At 38.6% G+C, this 15,907-nt stretch overlaps 1 long non-coding RNA gene across 1 annotated transcript in view; it reads left to right on the top strand.

The window, feature by feature from the left end:
• The window catches only part of LOC149918301 (uncharacterized), a 58,315-nt gene extending 55,159 nt beyond the window's left edge, over positions 1-3,156 (top strand). The window contains exons 2-4 of the long non-coding RNA XR_016466532.1: positions 388-514; positions 2,020-2,119; positions 2,841-3,156. This is a non-coding gene — a long non-coding RNA (uncharacterized LOC149918301). The remainder of the gene's footprint in view (positions 1-387; positions 515-2,019; positions 2,120-2,840) is intronic.
• The last annotated feature ends 12,751 nt before the right edge of the window (positions 3,157-15,907 follow it).

Genomic DNA, 15,907 nt, shown 5'->3' with positions numbered 1-15,907 from the left:
TGATGTTTGGAAGTGTGCATGAGGACTTTGTTTTGCAGATATTTTTACAGCATGCTTGCATTTGTCTCTTTCACACAGATGTTTAAGACTTACTTTTTTTTTTTTCCTTTCACAGAATGATGAGGCTAATTCTTGAAAAAGCTGTAATTTAATGCTTGATTTAAGATATTTAAGCAAAGATCGTATTTGTTTTGTGAATGAGTTAAATTTGTGAGTTATAATTGCAGCCAAAATTTGCAGTAATGGGCACTCGGAAGTACATTCTCTGAAACAGCTTTTTTTGGTCCATTGTTTGTTATGGTCAATGGATTTCCTAATTACTTCTACTTAAAGCTGTGCCAAATCTTCATTATCAGACCTCAAACTACATGAACTTTACCTCCACAGAAAAGAGCTGAAATGAATCAGAAATGAAAACAGAGTACTTTGCACCAGAAGAAAGATGCACTGCATTTCTACAACAGAAGGACAAAGAAATTGAGAGCGACATTCTGAAAATGTTACCTCAAAAAAAGTATGCAATTTTTGTCTCTCTTCAATTATTTTCCTGGTTTTGAAGCCATAGATTTTATATTGCAAGTTTTTTTGCCTGAATTGTAACTAGCACCTTCCTTTAAAAATATAGGCTATTGTTTTTGCTATATTTGTATAAGCCTGGAAGATCAACTTGATGTTATGCTGTAGTTGTGTAGTTTCAAGATTCAGAAACACTTTTGAGGTCACGGCACCAGTCCCCCCAGCCAGCCTCAGCTGCAGTTTTGGGTACTGCTGGTCTGTGAATAGTGCAACTGTGGTATTTTAGAGCCAATATGGTAGGGTTGATAGGTGGCCAGCAATGTCCTTGTACACACTTCATTTTCCATCCCTTCAGGTATGGAGAGCCCCGATCCTCCATGGGGATTGTTGGATCTTCTGGTTTGTTTGTGGGATTTCTTGTGATAGAAAGTGTCTTTTTCTTCCTTGTTACGATGAATCTGATCTGAAGCATCACAAGGATCAGATCCCAGAGTCTGAGACTAGGAAGATGTTATATCAGACACTTTGAACTCATCCCTTTACAGACCAGTTCTCCCAGATGGTAGTTTAATTGATAGATCATATGGATGGATACTTCTTCAAGCCCAGTCTGAAATTCAGACCACTTTATATGTGGTGAATGAAAGGGAAAGGTTTTAAAAGCTAAGAAATGAATTTCTTATGGAAAAGTTTGTTAAGTGCTTGCAGGTTTTGAGTGTTTAAGGTCTATCCAGTGTTAGTTTGATGGTTTGCACTGCTGGCTTAGGAGAGGAAAAAATTAAAACTTGGAATAATGAAATGTCTTAGCAAACTTTCCCTGAAAGCTGGAGAAAAAGGAAGCACTAAGACACTTATATACTGCCAAAATGCTCTGAATTTGCATGATGGTTGGAAGTCCCATGGAGAATTCACCCAGGGCAATGCAACCTACCTATTTCTGCCATCTGTTTCTCACCTTGTGATGAGAGGTGGTGAGTTGCTGCTTTTGTGTATGACACCCCTTCCCCTTTAACCTTGCACAGCATCCCCATGTGTTATATAGGTTCCTTGTTTAGCTGAAGTACATGGGTGCTCACCAAGGGGCAGTGACATCTCTATTCATCTGAATCTCCCTGCATTTTCAGAGTAACCATCTACTCAGGATGGGGTCTTTAGGAGGCCAAAATATTATAGGGCTAGAGATTGCTTTTGGCATTTCAGTAAACCAGGGTCGACTTTTGAGTGAACTCACCAACACCACAGGAAAGTGCGGGGGAATGTGAAACAGCTGGGAACCAGTGTTATGAAACAATAAAAGCTGTTAAAAATGTCAGATTGCCTATCTGGTCCTGGTGGCTGCAGGCAGTGGAGCACAGAGGAGGGAATGAAAAGGCAGGGATTGAGGAGGCTTGCACGGGTTGTTTCTCTCCCTTGGTGAAAGGTAGGTTTGTGTGATGGACACACAGTGCATAGGGGAAATTCTCCTCTCAGTATGAAATGATTGTCTATTTGTTCTGCTTGCAGAGCTCCTATTAATGCTGGTGGGACTCGTGGAAAGAGCTCTGAAAAGGAAGACAAGAACAACTGTGGTTCAGAGATGAGCAATTTGCCCCATAATGTGAAGGTAGTTTTATGAACTGCTTATACACTGAAATTGAAACTCTACAAAAATGAGTCAGTTTTACAGTCACATGTTCCCAAACACCATTGCTTTCTTTCTGGCACACCTTCGGGGATGGTAGGGACACTGGGCCACAGAGGATGTAGCTTAGATCTCTGATATCAGAATAAAATGATACTTTATAATCTCAGTCATAGAACATAACCCCTTTCTCAGAACCATTTAATTCCTGTAGTTTCCAATGAATTACAGTGCTTGGCAGTAGCTATCTCAAAATTATTTCAGTTTTGACCAAAACATACTCAAAATAGACTCAAAATACAGGATAAGTAGTAGCAAGTATTTGGGATTTGTCTGATGACGGGAAAGAGAAACATAAATAATGGGCTTTCTGACTGTGAAAGCAAACACACATATGAACTCTTTGGTAAATAATGGCTAATTGTCAGTGGTAATGAGTGTTTATGCAGGATTTTATGCCAGATTTAGTGTGTGTCAAGAGTATTAACAAACAGAAAATGCAGATTCCTTACAGAAGGAGAAATGTACTTTATGTTGCAGTAATGCATAGTGGTTCTAGGCCCTCCTTATGAAAAGCACTGTGAACTTTTTGAAAAGACAGCCTATAATCTTTGTCTTTGCTCACTTAGTGCCTGAATAAGTGAAAACATATTTGTGTCTCTATGTGGTTATGAATTTCTGGAGTATTGCATTTCACATGCAGGAGGCTGATGGAGGCTGCTACCGTGTGATGGCTGCTCACTGGCCGTGGTGTCACAGACTGTGAAGGCATCTGGCCTCGGTCCAGTCCCTGTTCTGTGCCATGTACTGAAAAAAGCTGTGTCTTCTGTGCCACCAGCTATTTCCAGAGTGCCATGAGGATGCAGAGCTTTGTGAGGCTCTGACTGTCTCTCTGGTCCAAAGAACATCCTAATCCAGTCACAGAGCAAAAAGGAGACTCGTGCAGGCTGTATCCATATTTTCAAATCCACTATTGAATGGAGTTGTCACTGCGATGTTAGAAGAGCTTGCAAGGGGCTTGCCAGGTTGTATGGTTTGAATTAGCACAGTTGCTTGAAAGAAAATCTGCCTTTACAATACACACTGGGGTTTTATTGAATTGCAAATGCTCCTAAGTAACTGCAGTCCACTGTGGCTGTTTAACTGTATTAAGGCTGTTCCTTAGTTCTAAATGCCTAAATTTTGACCTCTCTGTGTCACATTCTCTTAAGTCTTTACTGTTACTTTTTCTTTTTTCTTCCTGTTTTTAAATCTTTGAATCTGTTAAAATCACTGCTAGTTTGAATGCATAATTATTCTGACCTCTCTCTGAAATCTATGGAAATTCTATGCAATCAGCAAAACACTTTCCAGAAATAAATTTGTGGTTGTCTTCTGGCAGCAATATGGAAAAATAATTGTTATGGTATCGTGGTCCTATGTCATTCTGAACGTAGTTAATGCACATATGCAATGTCTTTCATTTTAAAACCACCTATGTTAACTGTGTGTACATGGGAGAATCTGCTGAGTGCAGGAGGTACAAATTCTTGCAACTGCTGTAGTTCTGATGTGCTTTGGAGGAGTTGGTTAGATAAAATATTGTGAATATAATGTTGGTTTTTTTTCCATCGAAGGATCAAAGCCTTTCTTTCCCCAGAATCTAATCTTTAAGGGTTTTCTGCAGCACCTGTGTAGGTAGTAGATATATGCAGATAGTATGGAAGAACCTCTGTGACCCATAGAAGTAAAAGAAGGCATTAACAAATAATGGCCCATATTTCTTTAATCAAAGACATCCAATCGTATCTGTAAGGGATAGCAAAAAAAAAAACCAAAACCAAAAACAACAACAAAAAAAAACCAACACAAAAAAACCAAAAAACCACAAATGTTTTAAATACTGTGTTTTAGCAGAGGAAATACTCTTTAACCAAAGGTGAAGAATTCCTTCAAGTCTTGATCATGGTGGGACCTGCGAATGTGAGCTAACCTCTCCAAGGTAGAAGGAAATGACACCCTTGAGGATTACTTGGCTCAACCCATCCACACACCTTGTACACCCGCTTTCTCAGTGATCCACTGAATGCAGAGATGGAAACTTGGTGTTGTCTGACCTTTTCATCTGGTTAAAATGCTTGGTTCTGGGCTTAGCTATTTGGATACCACCATGACATTTTGAATTCAGGATGACTACATAATATCAATTAAAGTGACAATGACAGGCCTTTTCTTGTACAGCTCTTTTATACAAGCTGTAAGACACGGAGGGACTTGGTGGTTTCTTTGTGGCTCGTTTCTTTTCCAGTCTCTGTATTTTCAAGTAAGGGGACACGGTCCCCTGCCAGTAGATGCAGGCTATTTAAATGCTCCATTGGAGAGGGATTAAAGTTTATGCAAGGTCACTGGGGATGTGATAATTATAATCACAGGTTTTTGGCTCCACAATGACAGCCATTTGTTATTTTCGCTCGAGTAATTCCTGCAGCTTGGAGCTGTTGACAAGCGTGCACTGATTTACTGGCCCCCCCAGGTCCCAAGGCAGTGTCCGCTCTGAAGTCTGACACCCCTGCCTGGCTCCTGCTGCTTTCAGTATCTTTTCTGCTGCGAGCTGCAATACCGACTGAAAATTGAAGAAAAATATTGTGTTAGTTTATAATGGGATCAGAGAGAGAGAGACGTGGGGTTGCTGAGTTTGTTACTACTCTGCAGCTTCCCCGCTCCCCTTCCAAGGCTGAGCATTTGTTTCTGTGTTGTGGGGGGATTAATAAACTGCTGATGTGATTTACACTGTAAGACTATTGGGGAGATTTTGTGGTGGAGAGGCCTTGAGAGCTTGGATGCAAAGATCAAGAGAAAAAAATCCATTCTTGTGATAAGTAGATCTCCCTTCTATCTCTTAAGCTTTCTCATCTCTCTTTCCCTTTCTTTTTGATTTATGTTGCCTTATTTTTTTTTTGTTTTTGCAATCAGAGGTAAGAGCATTTTAATACATATTAAATGGTGATAAATTAAGAGTAGCTGATTGGTTAGAGCTGATATGACATTTGTCTTTATGGGTGAGGAGATTGATAACTCACGAGTGGTGTGAAAAATCAAGCAAAATCACTTAATAGGGCATCTGTTTTTTGGATGAGCATTTTTCTTTTATGCAGGCACATGACTGCCATGGCAGCTCTTTATATTTTGTTTATTCAGCTTATCTGTTCTTTCCTCAGGCCTCCTTTCCATCCCTAAAACGCCCCAACCGTCTCACTGTGGATCTAATACACAACCTTTCTCTCTCCCCTGCTGAATCTTCAACATCAACCCTCCTTGCTTGAAGCTCAAGCTTCCTTTTGCTTTTCTTGAACACCTTGCAAAGTCTTATATCTGGACTACCATCTGTGTTCTTGCTTAGGATAAACCAGGTAGGTCCAGGACACTTCCGTGTGTCCCCAGAAGACTTGATGGTAGGAGAGCAGTTGGGAAACTCAGTTCAATGCCTGATGTACGTAGAGGCTTTCAATTTTCAATAGTTGCCTCAAAGCTTTATTTCAAGCAGTTCTTGCCCATTCCTAGTAATCTCCTCCAGCCTTTCTGTCTGTCCTGGTGAGTTGGGTATGACTTTGTTGTTTCCTTGGCACTATTTAGCCTCAGGTTTCTTGCTGTTACCTCTCTCTCAGAATCTGCATATTACAAGATCTCATCCACTTTTCTACGTGAATACTTCTTTCTTCTCTGAGATATTTGATGCAAAATATCCTTTCTCACCAGCCACCTCAGATTTATCAGTGCTCCCTTGATCATGTTTGCTCAGAATGATGTTTTTGTATGTTTTTATGCAAGATATTTCCATGAGTGCTTGGACAAAGGATATCAGGGTTCCTACAGACATGGGTCTGAAGGCTCTGGCAAAAACTCTTCCCAGGCCAGGAACACATACAGTGTCTGATCACAGACCTAGTATGGTCTGACTATACACAGGAAAACAATAGCTTTGTTTTCCTGGAGAACTGGACAAATCAGAAAGTCTGGCTGTCCCCAAAGAATAAATGTCCTGCCTCCAAGTTTCACGCTTCTCTCCCTTGCCACCTATTTACAGTTTCTTCTTTTGCCAATGGTCTCTAGTATGTCATTGAAGTATGGACTACATATGTTTAACAGTGTTTTTCATATTCTTTTTCTTGTACCTTCTGATCTTCATCTGCCTACAAGCTTTCATTGTTTCTGCTTAATGTTACACTGTAGTTTCCAAAATTTAAATCCTATACACGTGGAATTTCTTCTTTTGGATATATTACCCCAAGAGTTCATAATTTGGGCCATAAGTCTGCTATCAAGGTGAAAAACATTTGATTTGCCCTTGAAGTTTAATTTAAAAATTTTCTCCCATCTCTAATTTCACTTTTAGAGCAATAGTAACATTTCCAATTATTTAAATCCTGCATCTGCAGAAATCTTTATTTTATTTCCTTCTGAACTACTGTAACCTTCTGTGTTTATCTTTGTCTTCAAACCCGACCCCATTTCACTGTGAGCTAATTGAAATAATTTAGAAAGCTAAGTAGACAAATATGAGGTAAAAGGTAGGTCTGCTGTTCGTTTTCTTTTTTAACCCTTGCTTGGTTTCATGAAGAACATCTTTTTCAGAGGCATCAGCAGAATACACCTGTATAAAATGTCCAATCCTAGGCTGAGTGGAAAGTCTTCGCTCTTCTGCAAGTCCTTTTTGTTTCTAAATAAAATATAACATTTTAGGAATTTAAATAAAGAAGCTGTTTTTAAAAAGTATTTAATACTTCTGCAAAACTGTGTTCTCTGGTGCTGTATTGCAGTGCCTATAGTGGTGTGACAAGAACCTGTCATAGCTGTGTAAATGACTCCAGCTTTCTAGCACATGAAAAGTTGTTACCAAGGGGACAGTGATTGACTGTTTTCTGTTCTTTTGTTTTTGTTTTTGTTTTCAGTTGTACCTCATATCCAGCAAGACCTCGGCAGACTTGAATGAAATGATGAGAATTTAAGTTATACTTTATAAAGTACTTTCTAAATTTGAGGACAGGCAGTGATGCAACAGCTGAGTTACTGAATCCCTACCTTTGTAGGTTTTTGCTATTGGAAAGTGAGGAATGATGGGTTACTTGTTCCTGGACCGGAACAGGGAAAATGAGTAGATTTTTGTTTTGTTTCATCCCTGAAATCGTGATCAAGACTTAGAAATATTTTTTCACTATTAGAAGCGTGAAGTGCTCTGCTTTTAGCTCCTCATTTTCTACCCGTTCTAAACTTTACACAAAGCTCTTTGCCTTTCTCCACCTCTGTTCTTGTAGGGCCTGTCGCAGGGAAAATGATGCTTAGTGCTGTTCTACTTCATTTCCCAGTGCATCTGTGCTGGCAAAGTAAGTCTGCTATGAGCTCCCCAGTCCTGAGTGATACAGTGTAGACAAACTGTGCTATATAAATGTAAATTTCAATTCATTCCCTTCATTCATTCAACAAGCTATCGACACAACCTTGTCATTTCAATTTTTCACACTTTTTTTGTGGGAGTCCTCTGTCTCAGAGAAGTCTCATTTTCTCAGCCCAGTGCCAAAGGTGACCATTATGTATATTAGAATATACAGTCACTTTTTAAAAAGTAGTCAGACATAATGAGAAGATGGAGGAAGCCATTTGAAGCCTCAGTCAACCTTCCTGCTTGCTTCATTAACCAGCCTACAGCCAAACAGGTACTGCTGCCATTGCCACTGCTGCCCATGTACCAGCATACCCCCTGACAGCAATATTTTTCAAACTTTAGTAAATGACACATTTTAACACTGTTCAGAAAAAAAATTATTTCTGTCAGAAATACATTCCAGAATTCTTAAGGAGAGAGAGGAAATACGTTACAGAAAAATGATCTTAAATCCTCACTTCCAAAAAGAAGAAATACTTTTGCTTTCACTCTTCTGCTTAGGACTTTCTCTCCCATAGATTCAGTGTAGATTTTGCAGGTGAAATCACCCCTGTGTGTGCTTACATATCCTGTTGTATAGAGGAGATTGTTAGTAACATTCCAAATTGTTAATTCAACACTTTCAAGATGAAAATGAAAAAAGAAAAAAAAAAAAGGTCCTTCAACAGCCATCTGTGGCATTCTGGCCATTTCAGGTTTCTATTGTAGTCACCTAAATGCAAAAGAAATGATAATTCCTGAGGCACTTAAAATGTCACTGTCATTGCTTTGACTATTCCCAGATTGGCCATCACCTTTCTGGAGTTATTGAGCTTCTTTTTGACATGTTTCTTCTTTAGAGATCCTTCCAAACACCTGGACTTTCAAAACATCCTTCTGATATATTCCTGGTTTCATATCAAATTTGTCTATTTATTTTATCCATTTGTCCTTATAAAGAACAATCATCAAATATATCTTGAAGTATACATGGTTTGGTCAACTTGCAAGCCCTTGTGAATCTACCAAGATGTGTAGGTTGTTACCTCAAGAATCCATGGGAAGATTTTGAATCTCTACATATGCAGACTTAGAAGCACTTTGATCTACTGCAGTGCAATGTCTGCTTTTTCTTTCAGTACAATTTCTCTGCTGTCTCTGAGACATTTCTCCAACATCTGACTCCTGATCTTTGCAGAGTTGAAAATTATCTTCTTATTTATCTTAGCCTCTCGTGCAATCTCCCTTACTGTCTCTTCCTCTGCCTAATGTATTAATTTTTTCTCTTTACACTCTCTTAACTTCCTTCTGCAATCTTTCTAGTCCTCCTCTCTACCTAATGTTTTACAGCTTGCATATGCCTCTTTCTTAACCTTAATTACTTTTTGCACTTCCTACTCCTAGTGTATTTATTGCTTGATAGCACACATAAGCCTTGGCATATATTCATTTATCTTTGAATGTTTCTCATTTGCCTTTGGTTTAGTTGGTAGTGTTTCTCTATACTCAGCCAGAAGTCTTTGGGTTCAAGACTCACCCCAAGGAGTGTTTTTCTTGGGGTTTCACACAGCAATTGATTTACAGATCTTTTGTTTAGCAGCACTGCTTAGAAGGCACCATGCCATCAGTGAGAGCCTTATATGCTACTCTGCTGAGCCAGTTACTCTTCCTTGCATTCATTAAAAATAAAAGCTGGTGATGTAAACAACAAAGTCGGTGTTAGCATGCCATGTCTTTATTTGCTGATAGAGAAGATTGATGCTTTGCTCTCTTAAAGGAAGCTTAAACTGATAACTCTCTATTACATTCTTTGGTGTTACCTGTTTTGAGAGCTACTTCAGAGGTTTTAATCCATGAAGTCAGAACCAAGAGCAGTTTTTCTTTGTACTAGATTGTGATACTGGAGTAGATGGAGGTTCTGAAATGGTCTCCAAGTTCTTTGTTATTCATGTGTGATTCTGAGCTACCAGTCTACTTTTCTTTCCTCCCATGCCAGCAAGTAGTGTTGCTAAGCTCAATATTCAAATGATGAGGTTGGCTTAAAATAATTTTTTTCAATATAAATGTGACTGTATTTTGATTTCATTTCTGAAGAATTCATCTTTTTTTCCTTTGTGTATTTCACTCTCACATTTGTACGCTGTTCTCCACCTCTGTTTGGAAAGAGTGTTATTGGAAAAATGGTGCATTACAAGCAAATTGCACCATAAAATAGCTGTCCATATCCTGGTCAGACCCGTGTCTGACAAAATGGTATGTGATGTTTATGGCAGGTGGATGTTAGCTAAGATTTGCTGCATTTTTGAGTATGCCTGCTCCAGATTTTACACTGACTTTCGTGGAAGAGGAAACTTGGATTTAAAGTAGCAGAATTAGCACATAGAGAAAGTCAGTTGCTACTCTCGTTTATGTGCTGCTGTTCACACTCCCTGAAGAAAGCCATAGGAAAACTGATGGATATATTTTTAATTATTTTTTTTTAATAGTAAATTACACCAAAACTCTCTCTGATGATGTTGCCCATCAGTTTAGTAGAAGATAACCCAGGGAAACAAAAATAAAAACTGACTCGGAAATCCACAGCTGATTTATAAATTGCCAGCTAAAGGCAATTTGCTCTCTTTGTCTGCTGCACTTACCCAATTGCTACTGAAACTAATTGCTCTTTTCTGGGCATTCTTCAAAGAAAAAAAAACAAAAAACAAAAAACAAGAAAACCAAAATATAAATTAAAAAAAGTGTGTGCCAGTGTGAAACAGTGGATTGTAATCAGAGCTTCCTGTTAATTATCAGCCTCTTATGGGAGAATCGTGTCCAGCACACAAACCTAATTACAAACAACAACAGAAACACTGGTGATGACAGGCACAAGGTGGAACATTTTCGAGCATACACAGAGCTTGGGTGGTGTCAAGGTCTTTTTCAGGTCAGATCCCTAGCAGCTGATCTAGTTCTGCACTGAGGGTGATTCAAAGGTTAAGTCTTATACTAAAGGGTTGTTCTGGTCAGACACGTAATTGGAATAACAAAGTCAATATATGTTGCTGGTTGTGGGACACAATCTTCATTTGATCTCTCACACGGCAGATTAATTAAGTGTTATCAATTAATGGCCTGGTAAAAGTGAGCACCCTGTTAGTCAGTTTTGCAAGTAATGTCAAGCATATGCAAGCCCTGGGGGGGGGGGAGGAAGAGGTGGGGGAATTGCCCCTGAACGGCACAATTGCCTTCAAAGTGCTGGCAAACAAAAAGTGAGGGAAGGTACATTGCAGAAAGTAGCTACAAAATAATAATAAATACTTTCTTTGGCTTCTGTTTTTATTAACACTGAGCTCTGAATGGAAATGTGTTTGAAATCATTTGATCAGGCTCGTAGCAAATCTCTTTGTGAGGAACATTACTCTAACTGGTACACCAGCTCATACCAGAACGCCTGAGCATCTTGCAGGGCTGGGCAATGTATTACCCTCACTGAGGGGCTGGAGGCCTTCCTTAACCATGCTGTGACTGCTCAGGTGTACAAGTGCACATCAAGTGCTCCTTGGTGTGACCTGGGACTCCACAGCCAGGATTAAATGATGGAGCCAGTTAATAGGTTTGTGATACTTAGGTTGTCTATCAGAAAGAAGTGGCAAAAGTGTTTCTAGGAAGGAACAATGCGGTGTTCTTTGTGTGGGTATGTTTTATCCTTACCTATCTAATAATGCTTGCACTTTTAAGCTTCTAGGGCTTGATTTGGAATAACTTAGTCAAGCATGAGAATCTAATACTGAACTGCATTTATCAGGGTGATGTTTTAGGCACGAAGTAGCAATTGGCTTCCTTCAGCCAACCCAGCAACAAGTATTGAGAGCTGGAAACCAAGTGATCCTGTCTGTTGTTCCTTATCAAGAGCTGCTTTAAGTTTGTCAGTGCTCCAGCTTCAGGAGTGCTACTGTTTCAGGAGCTTTCTCAGGGAATGCAAACCGGCATTGGGATTGCCTTCAAAAACAAACTTGAGAGGTGTGTTATTTAGAGAGAGTCTGTATTTCTTCCAGGTATTTGTTAATAATATTTGTTAAATGTTAGTAATTGCTCTTAACATATATTTTCTTGATAGTAGTAAAGCACTTCAACAGTTTGATTTCCTTCAGTTCATGCACCAAAAACAACAATGGAATTTGCAGAGCACAAGTTCTGTGTTTCATGCTTTTCAGCAATTTCATTTGTTGACTTGATGTTTTGAGTCAATTTAATTGTAGTCCAAAATAAATCTTAGTTCTTCGATGATGAAGTCAATGTAGGATGTAATTATTTTCAACAATTTTAGTACCCTGTTTATCCATCCTCCTTCCTCTGAATTTTGCCTGTTAAAGACTTGTTAAATCATTGTGTGCTCCTCTGTGCATCTTTGTGGGTCTGAACTTTGCCTATGATGGTTCCTAATTTTGCAGATTTTTCAGGATACTGTAATTCACCAGTAATGCCCATGTTGAATGTCTAACTTCTGATACCTTCTTGTGATCTGAGTCTCAGATCATGGGCACATTTTGAAGGACCTGGCTGCAGCCAGCTGCTGTATTGATTGCATTGATCCTTCAGTGCAGACTCCAAAAAGAGCAAGTGTATTTTAGACCAAGTTGGGCCTCAGGTTGGAATGTCTGAGATGTGTTTTCCCTTTTCTTCTCTTTCTCTCCCAAACATTTCTTGCTGTTTTTCTTATCCTTCTTTGCTAAGAGAGAAGCATCTCCATGGAAAGATCTCTGAATTCAAAATGGCAGGGACACATCGACTCATGGCAGGCCAAGTACAATTATCTATATTATTCCATAGCAAAAAAAACCAACCAAACAAAAAAAAAACCCAAAACTTTGAGATTATCAAGCCAGCACAGTTAGCGTGTGTTAAACTAATTAAAATTAAGTGTCTGGGTTTTCTCATGGCCTGAAGCAGTATACATTCTACTACCATGTAACTGCTGTTAGAAATAATTAATGGTCAAGCATTGATAGGAGAATTCCGTCATAGCACCATCACAACATTTTTGGTGATAAAACAATTTAGTTCCTAAATAACTCGGCTTTCCAAATTCTTTGTAACCATTTTGGTTACTGAACTATATGCATGCTTCACCATCTTTTTCATGATATGGCTTGATGGGACATTTTGTAATAAATTAACTTTGAAAAATGCATTAGCAAACTGCAACCATAACTTTTAAACAGAATAATCTTCCTTGGATTTGTCTACATCATTAAGCATCGGGGTCTTTTCCATACATATTGTTTTCAATGTCTTAACAAGCAAAAGGAACAGTTCCCAAAAAACTCACTTTTAAAAATATTTTGATATGTGATTTGTTGAAGTTATCTGATGAATTTCAGAATGACTATATGTCTTCTTGCCTTCCTGTAACATTATGTATAATAGCTGTGGTTATCTGTATTTTTCCATGTTGATAAGATGAAGAATGCAAAATTTCTGCAATCTCCATTTGTTATTTAGTACAAAAAGGATAATACCTTCTCTATAGCATTTAGTTTGTTCTGTGTTGCTTACAACTTACCCCTTTTCCCTTCTGTTTGATTGTTTCATTGGCCACATCCATGAGATGAGATCTGTCAGTAATCAGATAGACCTTTCATTTCTGCAAATATGTTTCCTACTGGTATTTCAGTGTTGATAGAGTATGGCTGGGGCATCAATACACGCTTCCCTGCCACACTGCTCGAGTTATCCAGGTTGAAGTGAGCTAGGGAGGACATGGGTAAATGTCTTCTTGTTTTATAAAATGGTGTAAATTTTGGTTGGGTGCACTTCTGGAATTTGCAGAGGAAAGTCGAACTAGGTAAGGTTTGCAGGTGGTCAAAGTAGTAAAAACCTGCAGGTCACTACTAGGCACCTGTAAGCAACCGCAGAGACCTGAACTCATTGAAATTTGCTCCTCCTGCTTCTGCCTAGTCCCTGGAAAAGGCTTTCCAGTTGGCTAATGGCCAACAATACCAAAATCCTGCTCTCTGAATGTCTTGTAGGTCTTAAGTTTATTATACCGTAATATGTTTAGGTGTTTCTTTCTTCTATGTATTATGATGGAAAGCTTTTTCAAAGATCTTCTCAATAACCTCATCTGAGATCTCGAGCTCCCTCTGGAAAAATGATCCACTGTCTTTTTTTTTTTTTTTTTTTTTGGTACAGTTTGAGTGATGTTCTCTGAAGTGTGGAGAATAGTTGGTACCTTTGAGTAAAGCCCTTGAGCCTTACAAGCAATAGCTGAGCACACAGCATGTCACTTCCATTTCTCCAACCACTTCTTTGGTAAAGATACACTGATATGCTCCTTGAAAATGGCAATGAACCTGCAGTAAAGGAAGATTTTTAGTGGCATGGGACAGTAGTATTGTTGGTCATTGCAAAGAATGCCACAAAAGAGTTGGTTTTCTATGCTGTTTATCCAGGAAATCCATAGTTTTTATTGTATGCCGCATCTTCCCTGTTTTCTATTGTGCCTCATCACAGTCTTCCTTGCAGATATTTTTACAAGAGCTCAATTTAGTTTTCTCATTTTTGCATGAAACAAATAACTTGGCAAGGTGAGCAACAGAGAAGTTAATTTCTGCGTCAAATGCCTAATGCCTGCATTGTCAGAGCAATGGAAACCCTCACACTGACATTTATGGTACAGAGAGGTGAACAAAAGGAGAGAGAAGATTTTAAGACGTGAAGAAGAGAATCTCCTACTTCCTGTTTATTTGTGTGATTGCTTCAGTGAGGTCAGATCTCACTGCCAAATTAGAAATGGACAGCTTTGATTCATTTTCTATCAAGAGAACTGGATTTTTGACAGGGCCTTAATTCCATTCAAAAGAAAGCATTAAGCATGATAGGCTCATGTTCTGAAAGTACAAAGTGAAAATTTTTATTTATTTTTTAAGTATTTCAAGTATCTAAAGACATTAATGTCTAACCAAACTCTGAGAAAACCTTCCTTGATTCAAAGCAGCTATTTCTATTGCCTGCAGGCATTCATGTCAGTCTGGTAATAGCTGGCTGCTTGTCTGAATGTGTATAGACATAGAGGGGATGTAGGTTGTGAAGACTCATTTTTCCCCCCAGTGAACTGGCACATATTTAGGCTGCAAAAAACCTGCCATCCTAGCAGAAAAACAACCCAAGGTCACATGTTCCTTTTTATTCCTAGAAAGACCCTGTGTGCTATGGATTTCACTGATGTCATTGCTCCTGTTCTTGTAATAAGGTGCTATTTCATCCACGAAAGACTGGGAGAATCTCGTCCACAAGTGAATCACTCATACATGTGCTCTGAGAAGACTGTGGGACCATTGCAAGCTGCAAATCTGCAGTGCTGATTTCTGCTTTTGTATGAAACAGCCAATATCCACGTAGGTCAGACCCAGCTTAAGGGAAACTCAAACTTCACAACGCCTTAAAGGCATTTGAGAAATACAGTGTTTCTGAACTTTAAATGCAGTAATATCTCTAAAATTGGCTCGTCAGTTCTGAATTCCTTCCAGAATTAATATTTGTGTCAACCTCTTATTCCTTAAACTTTACATCTGTATTATGCTGTCCAGTGTCTTGAATTTCATCTCTAGATTTTTTTTTACAATTTGTATGGACCTTACATGGATTCTAAAAGCAGATACTTTTTGGTTTTACATGTCACATGAGTGTAAGGCCAAATCTACCATGTAGACTTTCATGAATTTTGTGTGATAAGGTGTGCCCATCAGTATTTGAGGTATGCAGCCTAGGCAAACCTAATCAAATCCACAGAAATTAGTACATGAGAAAAACTGAACGTAAGCTGGCATCAATTATTAGTCAATGGTAATAAAATTACTGTAATATTTAGAAATAAAATTCCTCTGGTATTCATACAACTACATTGGAAGGACTGAGCTGTCAGTGTTTCTGTACTGGTGCTTCTATGATTCCATGATTCAAACTGATTTAAGATTGTCCATGTGGATTTTTGGTGATACGACTAAATTGATTTGAGAACCTTCCCTCAGCTAAACAAATGCAACTTCTATTACAGTGTTCTAAATGTCTTGAGGTCTGGGGCTAAAATTCAGTTTTCTGTTTTGCATGCAAAGTATCCACTTCACTGTATCCATATGAATAAAAGGAAGAGAGTTTCCCCACCAGTGAAGTTGTACATAAATATTAAATACGATTGTTAATGTCTGTGTGACACTTTCACATGTTGTATTCTTGTTGGTAGAAAAATACTTTATTGTAGAAGAACCAGGAAAAAAAAAGAGAAAATTTCATCTCAGGGTTTTGAGTGCTGCACCTTCTAATTAACGGTTGGATTAGAATAATCAAATATAACAGAGAGGATGCATAACTTTTAAGTAAATGGAGATGCT

Source organism: Phasianus colchicus, chromosome 4 (genome assembly GCF_987193195.1).
Source record: "Phasianus colchicus chromosome 4, bPhaCol1.hap1.1, whole genome shotgun sequence".
Taxonomy (NCBI): domain Eukaryota; kingdom Metazoa; phylum Chordata; class Aves; order Galliformes; family Phasianidae; genus Phasianus; species Phasianus colchicus.
This window is presented reverse-complemented; position numbering and strand designations above follow the sequence as displayed.